General features: G+C 29.2%; 1 protein-coding gene across 1 annotated transcript in view; it reads left to right on the top strand.

Annotated features, from left to right (window-relative positions):
* The first annotated feature begins 3,316 nt into the window (after positions 1-3,316).
* Positions 3,317-21,969, top strand: part of LOC145270815 (uncharacterized) — a 57,035-nt gene continuing 38,382 nt past the window's right edge. Inside the window, exon 1 of the mRNA XM_080126393.1 lies at positions 3,317-3,594. The gene's annotated coding sequence lies outside the window, so the exon portion shown is untranslated. The remainder of the gene's footprint in view (positions 3,595-21,969) is intronic.

Below are 21,969 nucleotides of genomic sequence, written 5' to 3'. Positions count from 1 at the left end.
TGTTTTTTATTTTAAATGTTTCTTTAAGTTTTTTTTTTTAATATGTTCTTTTCTTTTCAGACTTTCTTACAAGTAAGAATTGTTTTTTTTTATTTGTTTTTTATTTTAAATGTTTCTTTAAGTTTTTTTTTAATATGTTCTTTTCTTTTCAGACTTTCTTACAAGTAAGAATTGTTTTTTTTTATTTGTTTTTTATTTTAAATGTTTCTTTAAGTTTTTTTTTTAATATGTTCTTTTCTTTTCAGACTTTCTTACAAGTAAGAATTGTTTTTTTTTATTTGTTTTTTATTTTAAATGTTTCTTTAAGTTTTTTTTTTTTTAATACCCTATCTTCCCTATCTTTGGAGAAATAAAGGCAATTTATAATTGTATTTTAATAAATGTGGATCATTTTAATCACATTCGGGTCTGTATTTCTTTTGCTCATTTCTTTCCCATTTTCTTCATATGCTTCTTTTCTCTTTTTCCTTTTCTTCTTCTTTCAATTTGTTACCATGGAAAACAGATTTTGGTAACGTCCTCAAAATTCCGATGCGATTTCTGATTGTCTTTGTGTCTAATTTTGTTTTGTTTTTCAAAATAAAATGTATAAATCAGTATGATCGAGTAAAATTGATTTTGAAATCGATTTAAACAAGAAAACATGAATTTACGTTTAATTTATAAATCATAAAAAACATGATTATAACTAACACCGAGACATTGTGCGGTCCTGGATATGACCTTTAGGCACCGCCAAAAATGGCCGCAAAATCAAGTTGTTGTTGTTTTTTAAAACTAAATTACATTTATTAAAATCCATTATTTCTGAGTAACTTTTTTTTTTCCGGAAAGATAAAACCCTGAATTTTATCATATAGAAAACAGAATAATGTAAAACTTTTTCTACTATTTTTAATTAAATTTTAAATGTTAAATTTTCCCAAAAAGTTAACAATTGACATTTTTTGTCTTGCACAAAAAACGTACATAAATATTAAAAAAAAAAGGTTTTTGAAATAATTAATTTATTTATTGTCTAACTAAGATTTAGGATGATTTTCTAAGAGAATATGCAAAAATATTATAATATAAGTACCTGAATTTCAAATAATTCCACTTATTCATATAGCTAACCAGATTTCGCGTCGATTTCGCGACTCTGTTTACGTTTGCGTCTGATAAGGAGAAAACTATGGAAGACCAAACAGGCCAAAAAAACTTATTTTTCAGTGACGAAAATTTCAATGTATTATTAAGCTGAGTACCAGATGGGTGACCATTTGTATGAGTTTGGTTTTTAATGTGTATGTGTGTGGGGGCCAGACTCCCCAAAATGGGGTGGGGGGCAATTTAAAGCAGAATAAAAAAAAATTATTTCAGCGCGTTTGGTCCACCGTAGTCGAAAGGCGGCAAACGTTTTCAAACGGGATCGAAAAAAATGATGCTATTTTTAAAACAAAGGGCACAATATTTATCGAATTTTTTTTTTGTCTCGATTATTCAAAGCATGCCCTGTTTAATAATGGTCATGCATTATTCGGCTCGCTAAAAAAAAAATTGTTAATTTATTTATCAAAAATTTTAAAATGGCTTTTTTCGTATAAATATTAAAAAAAATTTTTTTTCGTTTTGCTTAACTTAAATTAATTATTTTACTTAACATATTCACCGAATTTCACACTTCAAAACTCAAAAGCGGGATAATTAAACACAATCGAAGTTCTGATATTCAGACGTCAAAATAAGGTATGCAAACAAGTTTTTTTTTTTTTTTTTTTTTTTAATCTATAATTCTGTCCCTTACAACAACACAATATGTTTTGTTCAGTTTCAGATGATTATTTTAAGCATATTTGTTCCCACTTCAAAACAAGGGGGGGGTTGTAAGCAAAAGAATATATATATATAAATATCGTTTATGAAAAATAAGTACACTGTTATAAAGTTCATTCTTCTCCTAATAATCGCTGAAAATTTCGTATTGATCGGATAATTACCTGATTTTTGGTAGATTTTTAAAAAGACGGTCCGTCAAAAAGTACTGACCTGCCCCCCCCCCCCCCAGTTTTGGCGGTGCCTAACCTTAAACTATAGGCACTGCCACAGAACGTGAAGAATTGTGAAAAAAGGAGCGCATGATTCCGTGACGTCAGACTTCTGTTAACCATACGAACTATGGAAAAGTAGAGGCGACTTAATGATTTTTTTAAAACCTTTGTTTATCTTTTTCAAACTGCAATTAATAATTAATCTTTATAATAATTTTGTTAGGTTTTAAAATTTACAGTTAAATGATTAATAATATTATAAACATTTGTATATTAAATATGAAATACAATTTTACTGAATGTTCATGTTAGGCTTCCATACTTTTGTTTGGTAAAAAAAGACAAACAAAATAAGAGCTACAAAATACTTAATATTTGTGCAATAATGTTTTCAAATCGGTTTTAATCCGGCGATAAAGTAGCTGACAAGAGTCATGTTTATATGAAAACTTAATATTTAACACAATTAATTAAAAATATATGTTGTAACGGAACATTTTGAAATAATGGAATTTTAATCGTTTTAATCTTTTAAAAATTAATTAATTTTTAGGAAGTTTCTTTTTCTTAGCAATTCAACTGATTATAGTATATATTACTTCGAAAAAAAAACCTATTAAAAAACATAATGATATTATATTTATATAATTTTTTTAATTGCAACTTCAGAGTAAGTTTTTGTTCAATACATGTAGTTAAACTTTAAAAAAATAAATATTTTTTTTACTTATTTGAACTCTTATGTTTCATAATAAATAGAAATTTCGATAGATTTAAATATATTTTGTTCAAATTTCGGGGAAAAAACAAGGGGGGGCACACAATAAAAAAAAAAAATCCCCTCATATATTTTAGGGAAGCTGCATTTTATATGTAATTTCATTCTGAAATGGATAAGTATCGAAAATTTCACGAAAATCTGACAATTTTCTTAGATTTATTAAACACGGCCCGTGTTTAACACGGGTATGTTTTCACGTTCGGAATGCTTACTACATGGGAACATTATTTTAAAGTGTCAATTATGTAAACACGATTTTCGTCTCGTAATTTCATTATTTTCGTACGATGAAATTTTTTTAAACATTATTACTAGTTTGTTTTGTCCTTTTTTTTAAATGGTACAAAAGTTATACTGATAATATTAATTTCTAATAAAGTTACATCGTTTTACATATGGGGGGGGGGTAATTCTGTGGTAACTTTTGGAGGTGCCTATATCCGGGTTCGGCATTAAATAATCTGAAAAGGGTTGATATGCCGTAAAACAAAACCCAACCAACCAAACACGTTGTGAAATCCGATAAACAAATAATAAAACCAAAACATGAAAGGGAAGTATGCAATGCATTGTGGGTAATAACGACTATTTCGATATTCGCCATGACGCATTCTTCTTAACACGACTTCCTGTCACACTCCAAACATCTGAAATACTATTTATAGCAAAACAAAAGTATTAACAAAGCATTAAAACAAAATTTCATCGTATAATCTTTTATTTATTTTATATAATTTTGTTTTTCCATAAAAACAATTCAACCATAAAATGACGTCATAAAATGTAAGTATAATTTGCAAATCTTTCCTTCAATTCATTGTTTTCACAAAATATTATTTTCATTATTATTTTTTTTTCATTCATTTAATAGCTGTCCATTTTGTTTCCTGGTAATTTTTAAATTTAATACAAAAAAAAAAAAACTGATTCAATTTTATTTTAGTTTTTCCGGTATTGCTTTTCTTTTTATACGGACAAAACTATCGTTTTTCTTTTTCTTTCCTTTCTAATTCTGCAATTTTAAAACCGAATTTGTATTGCTTTATCAAGAAAACTCGAAAGATAATCAATTTTTAAAAGTTCATGATGTCAAATTATTTAAAAAGATATCAATTTTTCACATATAATTGATTCGATTTTTTTTTTATCGTTATTGATTTTCATTTCATACGAGAATTGTTGTTTTCGGCGCTTCTACACTATTAGGACGAAATTTCGGAAATCGTAAAACTGAATTTCACATGAAAACAATGGTATGTACGTATTCCTCGTATTTTTAAGATGATTTAATTAAAAAAATCGGGTTTGTATTACTGTACACATAGATTCGAAAAAGTTGACAAAAACAAATATATAACAAATAAATGTTATCAAAGGCAAGATAAGTTACTTTTCTTCCAAACTGGATATATTTTTCGTGTTTTTATTCAATGTAACATGTTTATTCAGCTCGAAAAACATACAGTGTTTACCGATATATTGGAAAATTCAAAATGGTGCCCGACTTTCTCTTTAACGCAGTAAGTTTGGGAAAAGGTGTTATAAATAATAAACTAGACAAAATACTATTAAAAACCAACCGAATATATGTCAACCTATGTCACGATAACATATATTGAGCGAGTTTCTAACAGTATTTTGTCTAGTTTTATATTTATAGCACCTTTTCCCAAACTTACCATGTTAAAGAGAGAGTTTGGTGCCATTTTATTTTCATTCATTTAAAATACCAATCCATTTTTTACCAGCAAAAAAAAGACTTTTAAAAAAATTAATGCACTACTAATGCATTATTTTTTTTCCTTCATTTAAAATACCAATCCATTTTTTTACCAGCAAAAAAAGATTAAAAAAAAAAAATTAATGCATTACTAATGCATTAATTACAAAAAAACAAATGACAGAAACTAAATAATTATTTTTAAAAAATTTAATATATAAAAAGAATCCGTTTATGTTAGCTGTTCTGCTGCAGTGCTGCAATCTGCAATGCTGCATGCACGGTGAATGCCTTAGAAAATTCAATGTGTAACCAGTTTTAAAATAAGCAAACGGATAGTTTTTCAGAATGCGTTTGTTTTTAATAAAAAAAAAGCTTATAAACATATATTTTAAAAGTAATTTACATGAATATAGTCTTTATTTGAACTTTTGACGATTATTATATTACGTTATAGTTAAAATATTTTCCTTTTTTAGTTTAAATGTTTTTTACAGAATTTTTTTTCGCAAAACTTGTTTACGTAAAAAATATTCTGTATTTTGAATTTTGTTTTTGTGAACAAGTTTTGGTGGGAAGACTCTTTAACAAAAAAATCATTTCAAAGTAAAAAAAAAACAACAATATTTTTATTATTTTTTAAAAACTAATTTAAACCCTAAACAAGGCGTATTGCAACTCGCTCGTAAGTAGCTACTATTTGGGATGATGTCTAACGGGGGATTGTATGAAATTTCTGCGTGAAAATACAGCCAGAGAATCAGGAAATGAAGGGAATTCCAAAATCTAGCAACCTGAAAAAGGAAACTATTAGAGTAGAAATCTTTCAGGCATCTAGGTACCTCAACAGTGAAGGGGTAAGATTTTGCTGCTTGATCCAGAGTATATATGTTGATGGATGCACAAGTACTATGAGTTCATCAGTGCAGATTCTATGAAAGTACTTGGTAAATATGCATAGAGATGCAACATTGTGGCGATGGGACAGAGGATGGAGCTTGAGTGATAGTGTGGGACGTATTAGATTTGAGACTCTTTTTTTGGACCCTATTTTAATGGAAGGGACGATGCAGCAATATGTGTATCAGAATTTGGGATGAGTTTTTGACACCCCTAACACAAAACTGCAAATAAAATATAAAAAACTCATAATTTCTCTTTTAAAAGTGGATTGTTTATTTTCTTTATGGATTATACTTCCAAAATAAACTATTAAAGTTGTATAAAAAGTAATAGAAATATTATTTTTTAAAAACCATTTTTTTTACGTAATGAAATCAATTGAATTTTACGAGTTAAATATTTTTCAAATTTTAAACTTTAAAAATCTATCAAAATTTTTTTATTGGTTAAATTTTTACGATATTTTCAGAGTCAATGTGAAATTTTATGCTCTTTCTAATAAACCGAATATATCTTAGGCAAACGTTTTTTTTTTTAATTCACGCCCCCCTATTTTGAAATGTCTATTAAAAAGTAAATAATTTACTCACCAAAGTTTTATATATCGCAAATTGAAGATAAAAGATCAATAAATAATATATTCAAATTTAAAACAAAAAAAGAAGTGTTTTTTAGAAATTTACCTGTAAAGTCCAAAGTTTAAAACCTTTTTTTTAAAACCACGTTGTTTTTTAAAAAAAATTTTAAACGAAACCTTGGTCCCTGCTCCTTTAATTGAAAAAAAAAATTAGGGTTTGACTTACATTTTTCAAGTAGTTATAAGCTTGGAAAGACAGGGGGTAAAATTATTCAATATCTTTCACGCATTCATAAGGTCAGTTTCTGACACACCTAATGCACCAATCCACATGTGGCAACAATATTCCATACATGCATAGGAGACTCTCAGGAGAGTAATTTTTGTGCATAGTAGAGGGATACCACATTCTTTGCAGCAGCCTTGGCAATGTTTTCAAAGTATTTCTTTCAACTCATGTTGTGTGTAAATGTTGAGCAAAGGAGTCTGAATGATGAGCTTTCAGGTTGGGTTCTATTTTTCATGACAATCGGTGGTTGCGTAATCAGTGACAAAATTACCTCATCAGATGATGAAACCCCACTGCTGTACAGACAACCAGATGAAGAAAGCTCCTCAGAAGATTATGCACTCAAGGATCCAGAACAAGAAGAGTTTAATGATGTGACAGCCGAAGGCACCACTGAGGAAGTTAGGGTTATTTTAGAAAAATATTTACGAAAATCTACTCTTGTAATATACACCTTCCACTCCCAAGTGTAATTTTATTTTATATCTTACAAAATATATGCGGATATTAAACAAGAGTTTACACTCATTTTCACATTTTTATAAAGCACCAAGTCTCTTATTAAATGTTTAGAAATTTTGGTGCTAGTGCAGAGAGTGATCCGCGCTATTTTTTAAATCGTATTTCCAAGTTTAATTAAAGTTTTATATGTTTTTTTATTCAATTGTAAGGTTGAAGTATAGAATAGGTACAAAACGCCCTCCCCTCCCAATGTTAAGAATGGCTTTTTAAATAATAATATTATTATTTATGTCTGGATCACTCTCTGCACTAATACCGAAATTTTAAAAGAATGGGAATTGGTACTTGTATCAGGATTGGACGATATTTTTCCGCATGTTATATAGAGGACAATATTTAACACGTGCACATTTGTAACATAAGCAACAATATGTTCTACATGCACATGAGTAACATAATGGATGATATTTTGCGCATATGCATGGGTAATGTAAGGGACAATATTTTGCACATATGCATGGGTAATGTAAGGGACAATATTTTGCACATATGCTTGGGTAATGTAAGGGACAATATTTTGCACATATGACTGGGTAATGTAAGGGACAATATTTTGCACATATGCTTGGGTAATGTAAGGGACAATATTTTGCACATATGACTGGGTAATGTAAGGGACAATATTTTGCACATATGACTGGGTAATGTAAGGGACAATATTTTGCACATATGCTTGGGTAATGTAAGGGACAATATTTTGCACATATGCATGGGTAATGTAAGGGACAATATTTTGCACATATGCATGGGTAATGTAAGGGACAATATTTTGCACATATGCATGGGTAATGTAAGGGACAATATTTTGCACATATGCATGGGTAATGTAAGAGACAATATTTTGCACATATGCATGGGTAATGTAAGGGACAATATTTTGCACATATGCATGGGTAATGTAAGGGACAATATTTTGCACATATGCATGGGTAATGTAAGGGACAATATTTTGCACATATGCATGGGCAATGTAAGGGACAATATTTTGCACATATGCATGGGTAATGTAAGAGACAATATTTTGCACATATGCATGGGTAATTTAAGGGACAATATTTTGCACATATGCATGAGTAATATAAGGGACAATATTTTGCACATATGCATGGGTAATGTAAGGGACAATATTTTGTACATATGCATGGGTAATTTAAGAGACAATATTTTGCACATATGCATGGGTAATGTAAGGGACAATATTTTGCACATATGCATGGGTAATGTAAGGGACAATATTTTGCACATATGCATGGGTAATGTAAGGGACAATATTTTGCACATATGCTTGGGTAATGTAAGGGACAATATTTTGCACATGCATGGGTAATGTAAGGGACAATATTTTGCACATGAATGAGTATTGAAGGGACAATATTTTGCAGATATGCATGAGCAATGTAAGGGACACTATGTTTACATCCATATTGGAGTTATGTATCAGAGTAAATGTATATAAATAGCATGTCTCTTTAACGTGATATATACAGTGTGTCGTCTAGTGTTAAAATGTTCTTCTATTGCATTATGTATGTGAAATGTTCATTGTGTGTGCGGATACATAAATTTTTAGGCAGCTTTTCTTACAATAAAACAACAATATGTCTGCTTGTCTCAAACCAAAAGAAGCACATACCTTCTTATTTGTTCAAACCCTAAAAAATTGTCATAACAACGAGTTATATTTTACATGAGTTTTATTCATCTTATAGATTCCGTCATTGGAGTTTGGCATGCAGAATCTCTTTCTACATTTTCCCTCGTTTCACGTACTGCTTCAAACAGGGTCGCCCATATGTCTCTTTAACTTGCCAACTTATTAGTTTGATCTCTGTAAACTATCATGTCAGCAAAACAGACAAAATCATATGTCATCCATGTAAGCAAAAACCTTGTTTACTTAAACTAACCAAATTCCAGTCTTCTTTAAAAATCCTAAATCGATTTTTATTTTATTTCTGAGTTAAATTTTTGACTAAACACTCCAATCTATGGATATACTTTTTCCAAAATCTAATTGTTTTATTTTCATAATAATAATAATAATAATAATAATAATAATAATAATAATAATCGATTAGGTTCTCGGACTTACCCTGCTCATGCAGTACTAGATTACATCATCACCATTATCAAAAAATGTGAGTATATTTGTTTCTACTACGCCCCCCTCTCTATTTATCTAAATAGTAATGGTTAGATTTTCATACACCACGTTGGCTTAGCAAAAGGCCAGCCCCATCCTTATATATTTTTTCTTCCACAGGACTCTACAGACAAACTTATCTTTAGTTGACCTTTGACAACTAAATATTTTCGTTTACTTGCCAAATAAAAAAGTTACTAGCCAAACCCATATGATTTTTAGAATATGACATCTTCGTTCTGTGACGAATATGTACATCATAAAGATTTTTCTGTGTTTTTTTATTAATAAATGTTTTTTAATAAGTGTAATTCTAAATATTCAACAAATTTTATGTTGATACTTGAAGGTATAAACATTCTAATTTCTTGAGATATATTTTTAAACAGTCTTGGTAAAAAAAAGAGTATATTGTTCTATTAAACTTTGATTTAAATAATTTAACTTTGTTTGTTTTATTAAAAAAAAAGTTGAAAAAATATTTTTTCACTCAGTAGTGAACTTTGGAAGATTGTAAGTGAAAGAAATACAATTGCCAAAAGATAAGTGTTTCATTATTTGTAGTCACCACTTTGAAAAATCACTCACAAATGTGACTGTTTCACTCAAAATGTAGAGCCCTGTTCCAGACTCCTTTAGTGTTGGTTACTAATCCCATGACCGATGTTTGCTGCTTCTCTCCAGTCACCTTATTTTGCCATATTTAACAGAAACATTTTTCTTATGGTCAGCTCACACAATTAATCAAGATACCTTCTATCATTAACATTGATTGTCACACATTCTTGGAAAACCGCATACATTTCTAACTATGACTCTTACCAATCTTTGCACTGAACAGGAAACATACTTTTTAAACCCTTAAATAATAGTATTTCGAAGCCTATACAATTTTTCCAATATTCTTATCAGAGTGACCAGAACCCAAAACTCGAATCATCCCACATACATGCAGAAAGACGTAATATGGTACCCAGATATTTTTTTCACTTGAGACCATTTCATATTTTAGGTGTTATGTCTTGATAATCTTTTTTTTTATTTTCCTTTTTTCTTTTCTCCCTCGAGCAATTTGCAACATAATGGCTTCGTTCGCTATTATTACTGTCCACTCTTTGTATTGGAGTTGTATTCTTTATCCTCCAAAATTGTGCTTTCTACAACCTGCCAAAAGACCACAGATGGTTCCCTCAGCATCCCTATGCTATGTGGAAACAACATCCTTTGCTCTCCTACTCAGAACTACAATTGATGTTTTCCAGCCCATAGCTCTTTTCTGTGGGAAACAAACTAGGATTTTAATTCATGACAATATTCTACCTCACACTGTCAAAAGAATTTTCCAAACAAAAAAAATAATTTTCAGGAATCGAAAAAAATAAAATAATTTGCCTCCATGTATCAGTCTTTTGAATCTTTTGCCGATTCATCAGCTTCTTTATCTGCTTTTGCACCTTAATTTCCAGAAACAAATACAAACACATAGTAATACAACACAAAATTAAATTACACATTTACATACATTAAAGTATTGTCCAAAGCAAAACACACAAAAAATAAAACTTTACACAGTGCCACAAAGTTCAATTGTACTGTTTTCACAACATAAAAACAAAAGCTGAAAAGTTCAATTGAAACTTCAACACAAAAATTAATTTTTCCCAGACACTGAACACTTTCTTTAAAACACAAACAAAAAGAACATTCATTTTTCAAAACAAATTCAGAAAATATTTTTTCCACATTATTTCTTAACAACACAGAACCAAATAATGGGACATTTAAAAAAAATCTTGTTGACCTCAGAGCTGAATGTATTGAAGATGGATGCTTCAAGTAAGTTTTGAATTTACGATATTTATTTTCTTTTTTATTAGATGGAAATATTAATATTAATTATATCGATTTCACTTTTTAATTTGTATTTTTTTGTTTTTGTTGTTTGATTGTGTTTTGTTAAATGTACAATCATTTCTGGTCCAAGAATGTACTTCTAACAAGAATTGCATATATATATATATATATATATATATATATATATATATATATATATATATGCATCTATTTTCTGGCATTCATCACCTTTGGAAAATGGGTTAGTAGGTTTTTAAATACAGAAATCGAAAATTATACCGTTCCAACTAAATACAAGGAGAGAAGTATTAAAACTACCGGCTAACTGTTCAAAGCAGACATTTGACTCTTACTGCTCTGACATAGATGGTAATCTTTGCACCCCATTCCATGTGGAGACACTGATCTTTTAGCTAGACTAACATGGATCACTTTAAGGACACTAAGTTACGTACATCTATCCATTTTGTGTATGAGGCCCCTTCCACCTTTGACAGACTATGCGCAATCTCCAACCACACCTCTCCTGAATCAACATTGTTAAATACCAGGGGCAAGTGAAGTGTATGTTCAGGACGACTGGAAACAAATGCCGCAATAAGCAGAGAGTACATACAGCACTTAGAATTCCCAAATGGTCACCCATCTGGAACTAACCAGGCTCAATGTTGCTTAACTTCAGTTATCCGATGAGTACTGGTGTGTCAGCACAATTATGCTGTATATATTTTGTGTGTAACCTCTATATGTAAATCTAATCCCTCCATTTCTTTCATTTCTTTGCTTTGTATTTTCTTTAATAACCAGGTACTTATTGATATCCTATTCATTTATTTCTTTTTTTAAAATACAAGTTAATGACTAGAACAGATTGGTTCTCTCACAATACTTAATAGATACATGATTTCTTCTTTATGTTAGAGGGGAATCTATCTCCAATCCTGCGCTTATTTATTTAAAAAAGAGAAAAACTTTACAGTAAGATACTCAATATGTTCATCCATATCGGGGTACAGAAATACCTGGAGTAGAACGCAGGCACATGGTTACACCTCTCAATGTGATGGACCCATAGATCTTGTCAGGTCATCGATCTAGGAGATGGAAAACTTTGATATTAGAACTGGGAGGTCTCCCCAATTATCATCAACAACCATCCTGGAGATGGTAACTCAAACAAATTCCCCAGTTTGCAAACCTAAATTGCTTAAAGATTAGATAGGCTCTGCCTATCGTCAGCTTTCACACTCCTCTTTTGTCTATTAGCCAGGTGCAGAGGTACAATACCAGGGACTTGCCAGAGCCGCTCTGTACTTAGCCTTGTTTTCTGACGAGGACATTGGACTCTGTTCTCCTATTCCCTATTTTTTTTTTAACTGAGCAAATTGTGTTTGCTTGCATGCCATATATGCTCACTCAGTTGGTTTGGGCTAGTCTTGTCTGAGAGGTTGACTATACTTGATTGACAGTACAGGAGCTCTAACTCTGTGATAGCGCTTAGAGCGGCTGCTCTATCATCAGCTGAATAATATTAGGATAGATGTAATGCCATGTCACGCATGGAAAGGGACCTTGTTACTATCTCTAGTTGTCTTTCATGAGGTTACTATTTTCTAGGCAGGATTCTAGTAATTGACGATTGTGTGTGTATACTTGGCCCATTTTATTCACTCTTTCCCTAACTTAAAATAAAACAGAAACGTCATGAAATTATAACAGAAACAAATATCAGGATCAAACGAGACAAACACTCAAACATAATCAATTCGCCTCCTCCTTGAGACTCGCAGAAGAAGGTTAGAAGTAATCTAGATCATGTAGAGCCTTACCTCTTACTAAACTCCTCGGATATCTTAGCATAATGTGATTTACACTCCTCAATCCCCTCTTACTACTTTAACATAACAGGATATCTCATTCTCTGCTGTAAGTACTTGGATAAATATATGCACGGGCTTGGAGTCTATATTCATAGCACCTTCCCTTTAACTACAGAGCAACATCTTAAATCGGATGACCAGGCTTTTATGTGCTTTTGACTAACATTTATCACTGATTTACTTATATTTTCTCTACCATTTTTCCTCAAGTCAAGATTGGACCCTAATCGATCATGTCTCTGATAGTATAGAGATGTATATCCTTAGATAGTAACATTCAAATACATGTGTTTGGTGACTAATGTTCTCCATAAAAATTTGGCTTAATTTATCAGGTTGTATAGATGCAGCTGGACTTATAACTTCTTATAGCCCATTTCCTTACAACAATGTTTCTAACATGCCTCCCAGATCGTGAACACCAGCAGGCTTCACTTCTTCCTAGGATTGTGTGACTAATGCCCACAGTCTACTTGGATATGCAGACCACTTAGTGGTATCAGTTGACATCACACTTAAGTGCAAACCCCAACATGAGGAGCCTTTACTCAAAACAACAAGGTACTAGAAAAAGGCTGGCTGGGAAGTCATCAGAACACATCAGAGATGCCCCATCGACCAATATCTTCTCTCTTCCTGCTTAACAGTGTACCAATAAGACAACTGAATGGTGCAAAACAGGCAGTGAAGCACATTTTCCTACACAAAAGTATTATACCAAGCCCCACTCGCATCCATGGTTTATGACAGATTTTTCTGGTTTGTACATCACAAGTCAAATACGAATCGACAAAAATTCATAGATGCAAGAAATCAGTGTAAGAGAGAAATAGCAAGAGCTAAAATAACTAGGGAATGCATAGAATCACAAAAGATAAAAACTCGTGATTTCTTGAAAATCTATCATTGTGTAGTGAATAAAGAGCAATCAATAATTCCTCATTATCCAACGAAGGTTACATGCACGGCAATCAAGAAAATGGAACCGTTTATCACTTCCAACTTCACATTAAAGCCAACAAAAAACTCCCTCCCAAAATTCCCTATGCAGACTGAAGCCACATTAAATGATGTGTAAATCACTCCTTATTATGTCTGTGATATCATAAAAACAGACACCTCCAAGGCATGTAGGCCTGATCCCATTCCTGCTATATTAATTAACAAATGCTCAGCTGAGCTAGCTCCCATATTTTCCAAGCTCTACAATAACTGTCTTGCTGAATCTTGCTGAAAGATGGCCTATGTGGTATCAGTGTACAAGGATTCTGGCAAAAGAGTGACTTTCTCAAATAGATATTTTAATATACCATGCATTGAATAAGTCGGGCAAAGTTTACCCTGTTGGGCTGCTAATTAAAATTAAATTGTATGGTATAACTGGATGTATACTAAATATAATTAGATCCTTCTTAGACAATAGGACCATCCAGGTTGTCATTGATGGACGTACCCCCAAGCAGCATAACATTAATGCAGGAGTGCCTTAGGTGTCGATCCTTAAACTACTATTATTCCTGATATTCATAAATGATCTCCCTGATAATATTGTTTCCGAGATGGGTATATTTGCTGATGATACAACACTATAACATGTACTTGGAAAGAACAGATGTACATAAATCTAAGACAATGGAAGATACGTTAGAAAATGACCTCCAGATAATAGTGAAATAGAGCCACAAATGGATGGTAAGTCTAAGCTGCTCTCCGTTAACAATTACAAGATGCCTCTCCAACCACCAATATCCATGACAAATAACACCCTACTTGAAAATTCTTCCTTCAAACTTCATTTGTGGGTAATACCGTAAGTGACTAATTTTCTACATTCATGAGAATAACAGAAGTATGTTTTCCACATGCACATAGTTAAATTAGGGTGCAATAGTTTCCTGTGCAATGCGTCACATGTGTACATCATGTGTAAAATAAGGCACGAGTTTTTTACATGCACATAGGTAACATATAGATGATATCTTCTAAATACACATAATAAGGATAATATTTTTCAGATGTACATAGCTACCATAAGATACAATGTTTTAAACGTGCACATGGGTAACATAAAAATATTTTCCACATTCAAAAAATTTATTACATGCTATAAGACGATGATATAAGAGATGATTCATTTTACCTGCACATCAGTGACAACATTTTTCGAATAGGTAATATAAAAACGTTTTTCAAATAGGTAAGATAAAAACATTTTCACACAGGTAACAAAAACATTTTTCAAACAGGTAACAAAAAACACTTTTGAAACGGGTAACAAAAAACATTTTTCAAATAGGTAACAAAAAACAATTTTCAAACAGTTAACAAAAAACAATTTTCAAACAGTTAACAAAAAACATTTTTCAAATAGGTAATAAAAACATTTTTCGAATAGTTAAGAAAAACGTTTTTCAAATAGTTAACAAAAATATTTTTCAAATAGTTAACAAAAACATTTTTCAAACAGGTAACAAAAACATTTTTCAAATAGGTAACAAAAACATTTTTCAAATAGTTAACAAAAACATTTCTCAACCAGTTAACAAAAACATTTTTCGAATAGTTACCAAAAACATTTTTCAAATAGGTAACACAAACATTTTTCAAACAGTTAACAAAAACATTTTTCAAACAGGTGACAAAAATATTTTTCAAACAGTTAGATAAAAACGTTTTTCAAATAGTTAACAAAAACATTTTTCAAACAGTTAACAAAAACATTTTTCAAATAGTTACAAAAACATTTTTAAAATAGTTAACAAAAACATTTTTCAAATAGTTAACAAAAACATTTTTCAAATAGTTAACAAAAACATTTTTCAAATAGGTAACAAAAACATTTTTCAAACAGGTAACAAAAACATTTTTCAAATAGGTAACAAAAACATTTTTCAAATAGGTAACATAAAACAATTTTCAAACACTTAACAAAAAACATTTTTCAAATAGGTAACAAAAACATTTTTCAAATAGGTAACAAAAACATTTTTCAAACAGTTAACAAAAACATTTTTCAAATAGGTAGCAAAAACATTTTTCAAACAGTTAACAAAAACATTTTTCAAACAGTTGACAAATACATTTTTCAAATAGGTGACAAAAACATTTTTCAAATAGGTGACAAAAACATTTTTCAAATAGGTAACAAAAACATTTTTCACACAGGTAACAAAACATTTTTCAAATAGGTAACAAAAACACTTTTCTAACAGGTAATAAAAACATTTTTCACACAGGTAACATAAAACATTTTTGAAACAGTTAACAAAAAACATTTTTCAAATAGGTAACAAAAACATTTTTCAAATAGGTAACAAAAAACATTTTTCACACAGGTAACAAAACATTTTTAAATAGGTAACAAAAACACTTTTTAAACAGGTAATAAAAACATTTTTCAAATAGGTAACATAAAACATTTTTCAAATAGGTAACAAAAAACATTTTTCAAATAGGTATCAAAAACATTTTTCAAATAGGTAACAAAAAACATTTTTCACACAGGTCACAAAACATTTTTCAAACAGGTAACAAAAACATTTTTCAAACAGTTAACAAAAACACTTTTCAAACAGGTGATAAAAACATTTTTCAAATAGGTAACATAAAACATTTTTCAAACAGTTAACAAAAAACATTTTTCAAATAGGTAACATAAAACATTGTTCAAATAGGTAACAAAAACATTTTTCAAACAGTTATCAAAAACATTTTTCAACAGTTAACAAAAACACTATTCAAACAGGTAATAAAAACATTTTTCAAACATTTTTCACACAGGTAACAAATCATTTTTAAAACAGGTAACAAAAACACTTTTCAAATAGGTAATAAAAACATTTTTCACACAGGTAACATAAAACATTTTTGAAACAGTTAATAAAAAACATTTTTCAAATAGGTAACAAAAAACATTTTTCAAATAGGTAACAAAAACATTTTTCAAATTGGTAACAAAAATCATTTTTCACACAGGTAACAAAACATTTTTTAAATAGGTAACAAAAACACTTTTCAAACAAGTAATAAAAACATTTTTCAAATAGGTAAGATAAAAACATTTTTCAAACAGGTAACAAAAACATTTTTCAGATACGTAATATAAAAACATTTTTAAATAGATAGCATAAAAACATTTTCACACAGGTAACATAAAAACATTTTTCCAATAGGTAACAAAAACATTTTTCAAACAGGTAACAAAAAACAATTTTGAAACGGGTAACAAAAAACATTTTTCAAATAGGTAACAAAAAACATTTTTCAAACGGGTAACAAAAACACTTTTCAAACAGGTAATAAAAACATTTTTCAAATAGGTAACATAAAACATTTTTCAAATAGGTAACAAAAAACATTTTTCAAATAGGTATCAAAAACATTTTTCAAATAGGTAACAAAAAACATTTTTCAAATAGGTATCAAAAACATTTTTCAAATAGGTAACAAAAAACATTTTTCACACAGGTCACAAAACATTTTTCAAACAGGTAACAAAAACATTTTTCAAACAGTTAACAAAAACACTTTTCAAACAGGTGATAAAAACATTTTTCAAATAGGTAACATAAAACATTTTTCAAACAGTTAACAAAAAACATTTTTCAAATAGGTAACATAAAACATTGTTCAAATAGGTAACAAAAACATTTTTCAAACAGTTATCAAAAACATTTTTCAAACAGGTAACAAAAACATTTTTCAAATAGTTAACAAAAACATTTTTCAACAGTTAACAAAAACACTATTCAAACAGGTAATAAAAACATTTTTCAAACATTTTTCACACAGGTAACAAATCATTTTTAAAACAGGTAACAAAAACACTTTTCAAATAGGTAATAAAAACATTTTTCAAATAGGTAACATTAAACATTTTTCAAACAGTTAACAGAAAACATTTTTCAAATAGGTAACAAAAACATTTTTCAAATTGGTAACAAAAAACATTTTTCACACAGGTAACAAAACATTTTTTAAATAGGTAACAAAAACACTTTTCAAACAAGTAATAAAAACATTTTTCAAATAGGTAAGATAAAAGATTTTTCCAACAGGTAACAAAAACATTTTTGAGATACGTAATATAAAAACATTTTTAAATAGATAGCATAAAAACATTTTCACACAGGTAACATAAAAACATTTTTCCAATAGGTAACAAAAACATTTTTCAAACAGGTAACAAAAACATTTTTCAAACAGGTAACAAAAAACACTTTTGAAACGGGTAACAAAAAACATTTTTCAAATAGGTAACAAAAAACATGTTTCAAACAGTTAACAAAAACATTTTTCAAATAGGTAACAAAAAACATTTTTCAAATATGTAATAAAAACATTTTTCGAATAGTTAACAAAAACGTTTTTCAAACAGGTAACAAAAAACATTTTTCAAACAGGTAACAAAAACATTTTTCAAACAGGTAACAAAAAACATTTTTCAAACAGTTAATAAAAACATTTTTCAAACAATTAACAAAAACATTTTTCAAATAGGTAAGATAAAAACATTTTTCAAACAGGTAACAAAAACATTTTTCAGATAGGTAATATAAAAACATTTTTAAATAGATAGCATAAACACATTTTCACACAGGTAACATAAAAACATTTTTCAAACAGTTAACAAAAACATTTTTCAAACAGGTAACAAAAACATTTTTCAAACAGGTAACAAAAACATTTTTCAAACAGGTAACAAAAACATTTTTCAAACAGGTAACAAAAACATTTTTCAAACAGGTAACAAAAACATTTTTCAAACAGGTAACAAAAACATTTTTCAAACAGTTAACAAAAACATTTTTCAAATAGGTAAGATAAAAACATTTTTCAAATAGGTAAGATAAAAACATTTTTCAAATAGGTAAGATAAAAACATTTTTCAAATAGGTAAGATAAAAATATTTTTCAAACAGGTAACAAAAACATTTTTCAAACAGGTAACAAAAACATTTTTCAAACAGCTAACGAACACATTTTTCAAACAGGTAACAAAAACATTTTTCAAACAGGTAACAAAAACATTTTTCAAATAGGTAAGATAAAAACATTTTTCAAATAGGTAAGATAAAAACATTTTTCAAACAGGTAACAAAAACATTTTTCACACAGGTAACAAAAACATTTTTCCAATAGGCAACATAAAACATTTTTCAAACAGTTAACAAAAAACATTTTTCAAATAGGTAAGATAAAAGCATTTTTCAAACAGGCAACAAAAACATTTTTCACATGCACATAAAGAACATGAGGCTGATATTTCTCACATGCAAATGATTAATAGAAGGGACGATATTTTCCACATGTTTAGACATTATATAGTGGACAATATTTCTATTTGTATATCTCAACATAAAAGGCGATGTTTGCCACATTTACATACTTAATATGAAGGACGATATTTTTCACATGAATATAATGGAACATGCATACCAGGTGACAGTATTTTCTACATGCGCAGGGGTAATATAAGGAACTATATTTACTACATGTACATGGGTTAGATAATAGATACTATTTTACATGGGTAACCTTACAGACTATATTTCACAGTCACATGCATAAAAAAGTGACGATAATTCCTACATGTACACAGTAACATAAGGGATGATATATTCCACATGTACATGCGTAAAATAAAAACAATATTCTTCTACATGCATAACATAAGGGACGATATTTTCTACATGTATATGGCAACGTGAGAAAGTATATTTTGCACATGCACATGGGTAACATAAGAACAATATTTCCACATGTATGAAGTTCCTTCAATAAGTTTCTAGACTTCTTCATATGAAATGCACTTTTATTGATCGTGCATGCATGAAATTCTAATCCTCTTCAATGTAATCTCCTCCAGCTGAAATGCACTTGCACCATTACAACAACTGCTGGAAGGTCGCATTGAAGTCCTCTCATGAGAGCGTATCATTGATCCTCATCATAGCCGATTTTATCTCTTAAAGTGTGTCATTATGAAAGCCTTTAAGGTTTTTCTTTATCTTATGAAACAAACTTACACGGAGCAAAAGGTCTGGACTATAACGGATGTGAGGAACTATATTGATGCTCATCTTTGTCAAATAGTCTGTGACAAGGATGGGGTTGATGTATTCGTACAAATCTTCCAGATCTTCAATTCCTCACAAATAATTGTGTGTACAGTTCCCACACTGACACCAAACTGTGCACTTATTGTCTCTATAGACACACGATGGTTCTTATCCATAAAAGTCTTTATTTCACCGATCAACTCTGGTGTTCTGACTTCCTTATTCCTCCCATGTCCCTCATCCACTGCTCACAGACTCCTTGCTGTCTTGAATGTCTTATGCCACTTCAAAACTGATGTTTAATTCATGCAGGATAGTATAAAAGCCGTCTACAGCATTCTATACGTTTCTGTTGTATTTTTACTTAGTTTAAAACAGAATTTTATTGCATGTAATTCTTCTAAAGTGTTCTCACGTCCTGATTGTATTTTTGAAATTCACCAGCTGTAACAATGCGGCTTTAGTAAAGTATATTCCAATTCCTGCTGTAGCTGTTCATTTGAACCTGAAATCATGAAAATTGGTTAGTAATAAGATGTATATCAATAACACTGAATTTTCCAGTCTATGATAGGTTTAAATGCTTAATGAAAAATGTCTAGAAAATTATTGAAGGCAATATTTTCTACATTTTTATTAATAACATAAGGGTTAATATTCTCTACATTTTTAATGGTAACAAAAGTTACAATATTTTCTACATTTTTAAGCTTTAGCCATAAGGATCAATATTTTCTAAATTTTTATAAGTAACATAAGGGTCAATGTTTTCTCAATTTGTATTTGTAACATAAGTATATATTCTAGATTTTTAATAGTAACATAAGGATCAATATTTTCTACATTTTTATTGGAAACATAAGGCTCAATATTTTCTATATTTTTAATGGTAGCATAAGAGACAATATTTTCTACATTTTTAAGGGTAACATAAGAGACAATATTTTCTACATTTTTAATGGTAACATAAGGGACAATATTTTCTACACTTTTATTAATAACATAAGGGTCAATATTTTCTACATTTAAAACGGTTACATAAGTTACAATATTTTCTACATTTTTGTATGTAGCATAAGGGACAGTATTTTCCACATTTTTATTCGTAACATAAGGGACAGTAGTTTCCACATTTTATTGGTAACATAAGTTACAATATTTTCTACATTTTTATTGGTAACATAAAGGACAACATTTTCTACATTTTTTATGGTAACATACGGGTCAATATTTTCTACATTTTTATTGGTAACATAAGGGAGAATATTTTCTACATTTTTAATGGTAACATACTGGTCAATATTTTCTACATTTTTATTTGTAACATAAGGGAGAATATTTTCTACATTCTTATTGGAAACATAAGTTACAATATTTTCTACATTTTTAATGGTAACATGAGTTACAATATATTCTACATTTTTATGGCAATATAAGGGTCAATATTTTCTAAATTTTTATTGGTAACATAAGAGACAATATTTTCTACATTTTTAATGGTAATATAGAGGACAATATTTTCTACATTTTTTATGGTAACATAAGGGACAATATTTTCTACATTTTTATCGGTAACATAAGATACAATATTTTCTACATTTTTATTGGTAACATAAGATACAATATTTTCTACATTTTTATTGGCAACATAAGGGACAATATTTTCTACATTTTTATTGGTAACATAAGGGACAATATTTTCTACATTTTTCTTAATAACATAAGGGTCAATATTTTCTACATTTTTATTGGTAACATAAGTTACAATATTTTCTACATTTTATTGGTAACATAAGGGACAATATTTTCTACACTTAACGGTTACATAAGTCACAATATTTTCTATATTTTTATTGGTAACATAAGTTACAATATTTTCTACATTTTTATTGGTAACATAAGTTATAATATTTTCTACATTTTTATTGGTAACGTAAGGGTCAATATTTTCTACATTTTTATTGGTAACATAAGTTATAATATTTTCTACATTTTTATTGGTAACATAAGGGTCAATATTTTCTACATTTTTATTGGTAACATAAGGGTCAATATTTTCTACATTTTTATTGGTAACAAAAGTGACAATATTTTCTACATTTTGATTGGTAACATAAGTAACAATATTTTCTACATTTTTAACGGTTACATAAGTTACAATATTTTCTACATTTTTATTGGTAACATAAGGGACAATATTTTCTACATT

Source organism: Euprymna scolopes, chromosome 46 (assembly GCF_053919585.1).
Source record: "Euprymna scolopes isolate OS-2025 chromosome 46, ASM5391958v1, whole genome shotgun sequence".
NCBI lineage: Eukaryota > Metazoa > Mollusca > Cephalopoda > Sepiida > Sepiolidae > Euprymna > Euprymna scolopes.
Note: the sequence above shows the minus strand (reverse complement) of the source record. Positions and strands in the feature narration are given on the sequence as shown.